Below are 4,075 nucleotides of genomic sequence, written 5' to 3' on the forward strand. Positions count from 1 at the left end.
GATGTATTAATGGAAACATTCGTCGGGTCAAATGCACTTTTAAATGATTTCAAGATTCATTAATATTAGGAAATTCAGAACCCTATAAAAACAGAATTAGTAATAATAATAATAAAAACAGTAGAAAACAAGTAAAAGCCACCTGAAAATGAATTGTCTGAAATATTGCTTTTGGTAAAATAAATGGTATTTGTATTAAATATCCATTGAATAAAATGAAGGTCACTGAAAAATATGTTTAAAGCTAATATGTCGACAGCTTGCTTGGAAAACGCATCCTTCCACTGCAGCGGAAAACGATTCAATTGAAGCGGGATAAGCGTTGAGCTACAACTCAACATTTAAAAGACAACGTTTATCCCTGCTGCCCCTCTCGGTCAAACGTCCCTACCTGTCGAAAGTATGGTTTGGGATGGATTCGCCCATCCCGTAGGGATAGACGTTGCGATTGAGACGCTAGTGAATACGGCCGTAAGAGTGCGGTTAGTCACGGTAGATGTTGGCTTAGCGAAGTGCGGGTAATGTGTTACTGGTTTTATTTAAAAGTTTTCTGATCTTTTTTTCATATTAATTTTAATTTATTGTAATAAAGATGCCTAGTGCGTGCTGTTTTCTTAATTGTGAAAGTAATTACACGAAAAATAGCCCCAATATTTCAGTATTTTCGTTTCCAAGAGATGAAAACACTAGAAGAGCATGGATCTCTGCAATAAAGCGGGACAATTTCGTGCCAACTAAATATAGTAAGGTAAGTTTGATTCTTTTTTGTACAGTTTTTAGTTAATTAATTCTCTTGAACTGTGAAACATTTAAAATTATGTATAACTTCCATTTCTGTCATTTTGTTTTCTCTACATTTAGTTGCTTATGCTTCCAATTACTTTGGTATTGTTTGCTTGAGCTAAATAAAAAATTTCTTTGTTTTATTGTTACTTCTCATAGTATTTTTTATAAATTTGTTCTTAATATTTAAAATGTTTTGTTTCTGTATCTTTTTAATTATACTTCATATATATTTTTTTTAAATTTGACTTAAGCCTAATATTTGTTTCATATATGTAGGTCTGGGCTAAACATTTTCCAGAAAATCAGTTTTTAACTGTTAGAGAAGCGTTTAATACCAGTACAGGAGAACTTATTCAAGTACCAATGGAGTATAAAAGGTAAGTTTTTTTAAAAAATATGTAATAATTATCACCAAAATCTTACAAAGTACCTAAGTGATTTACTGTTATTATACTCTTATAAAAAAAGTTTAAAATCATCTAATGAATAATAAAACTTAATTTTTTATTATATATATCATGGCTATAGATTGTAGCAAATTAAATTTATATTTTGTTCTAAAATATTATGTAAAAAAGTTAGATGTAGTTGTAAAACAATATGAATTGCATGCTCATATAGGTTTAGAAAATGTAGTTTTTATTTGTTTATCTATAAATCATCAGATTATATATAAAACAATTAATATTTATTATTTTTAAATATCATTAGTTATACACAATCTTTAATTATAAATGGATGCAACTTTTACAAAATATCTTAAACGTTTTAAAAAAAGTAATGAAAAGTTAACTGTTTTTAAATCAATTTTTCATACCTTGTAAAATCAATTGATTAATTCATGTAGAATATTGTATTACTTGAATGGTAGTAATAATAAATAATTATTTTAGATATTCCAACGCAATATTGAACTATTTATTTTGGATGAATAAATGTTTCTGTTGATTTTAAATTTTATTATTTAATAGTATGATTTTAATTAATACTGTCCAACATACATTAGCTTTCAGTTTATGCATTATAAAATTACTAATTTTTAATATTGTTAATCTTTTAATATTGTTATTAACTTTTATTTATAAATTTGTATTTTAACTTTAATATTATAATTAATTTCATTTGTCTGTGTGAAATTTATAATAAAGTTAAGAAACAAAATGTATTTTGTTATTGTCTCTGAAAATAAAATGTTATGAATGAAATAGTGTGTGATTTTTTATTTGTGTTATCCAACTGTTACTTCAGATTAAGTATGAAATGTGAAATCAGATGTAATAAAAGCTAGTTTATTAAATTGTATGAATTACTAATATATTAAATGAAAACAATTCTTAATGTGAAAAAACAAGGTGTGAAAGTAATTCTTTTTTATCAACAGAATTAGTTGGTGTAAAATTTAAATCTGATATTAAATACATTAATGTTTTATTTGAAAGTTCATAAGTAATTTGAGAAGTAACAACAACAATTATATGTTATTTATAAAATACATGTATTACCTGTCACTACAATAAAAAAAATCATCAAAAGCTTTAAAAAGTCTTTAATTTCAAGCTTTAAAAAATATTTTCAAGGAAAAAATAAAACGATTTTTAACAGCTTTTAATAAAATAAAAAAACTATTAAAACAAGAAAACTAACAATACCTCAATGTATATATTTAATAAATTTACATCTTCGAAAGTTTGAATGTTATTAAATGGTCAATACGCTATAGAGGACTTTTAAGATTTTCTATCATGCCGTTTCTTTTATTCACACGGGAAAAAATAAATCTTGAATTTTATGCAAGATTCATGTCTTAATATTAGGAATAGTAAGTTATTTTTAAGTGAATTTAAAATATACCTACACATCAAGGAAGAAAGCAGGATTCTGCTCACGGCAGGCAATCATCCTAATTGCGTGACGTCACAAACTAGTTGTGAGGCCTTGTATTACGGAGGTCGTGAACGATCCGATGTTTAGCAACCGGTTTGGTGAATACGGCCGTCAGTGATACTAATTCTAAATAAGATAAGTAAAGTAAAAAAACCCTAAATAATATGAATAAATAATGAAAGATAAATAAAGAATATAGATTAATAATATATAAATGAACAAAAAGAATTCTTATCTCCACATGCAAATAAAAGGTGTAAGAGATTCAATACACACGTCTCACGTACAGCAGAGCAAAAAGAAAAAGGATTAGTCACTAAATAATGCTAGATAAAGCCCGCGCTAAATGACCAGTATGACGTCAACAATGAGTTACGTCATATCCGATGAACTTTGGTTCATATCCGGTAGAATCAGGTGTTCTTATCCGGTGGCAACGACTTACTCCCATACGTAAAAACCAAAAAAAAAAAAAAAACAAGAACAGAAGACAAGCGTCTGTACGGCAACGGCAACGTCGTGATGTTTCGGAGTTCCGCGATGTGACAAAGTGGTCACGAGCACCTCCACATCATAATTTGGAATAGATACTTTAATTTGTTAGTTTAGGGAAAAGTTAAATTTAATTGAACTAGTTTGGACGAGCGCAATAAAGCTCTAACGTCATGAAATTTGGTATTTAATTCATATTATTACAATTTTTGATACAATTAATTAATTTAAAAAATAATATTTAAATTATTTATGGGGTAAAATAGAACTTTAGTGGAATTACGTTGCACGTGCCTTAACTATTGGGGCTTTTTTGGAACTAAACTTTCTGAAGGAAAAATTTCAAGGAATTTCACGCGTGTAGCTCATCGTAGCTATCTGAGGCCAAAACAAATAATTTTGAAAAATTTAATCCACCAGATTGGTAACAGAGTTAATTAATTCTCAGTTTTTTAACTGAGGGGAAATTTACATAGACATTGTCTATTGCAGCTCTAGGTCTTTTCCTAGAGCTGGGTACTGCAGGATCATAAGCAGGTAGATTAAGTAACTTGTTACGAATCTGGGGCAGTTTTTCGAAGAAATTTATTGATGTTCTTCTAATAAATTCCGAAACAGGTTCAATTTTGAGATCGTCATGTAAGATCTTTCTCCTGATATACCAGGGGGCGTCAACAATCTTCATCAGATGCCTATTTTGAAAAACTTGCAACCTCTTAATGTTTGTGGCTGATGTCGCCCCCCATATTTGGGAGCCGTACATCATTATTGGTCTTAAAACAGCTTTGTACAAGCGTCTGTATCACAAGCACGGATCTAAGAATCTTAACATACATTGGCTGTGTAAATCACGTGAACTAAATGCTAAGTTTTAAGTTAAATCTGAGCATGCGCAGAAAAACTCATTCCAGCT

Source organism: Argiope bruennichi, chromosome 7, assembly GCF_947563725.1.
Source record: "Argiope bruennichi chromosome 7, qqArgBrue1.1, whole genome shotgun sequence".
Lineage (NCBI taxonomy): Eukaryota > Metazoa > Arthropoda > Arachnida > Araneae > Araneidae > Argiope > Argiope bruennichi.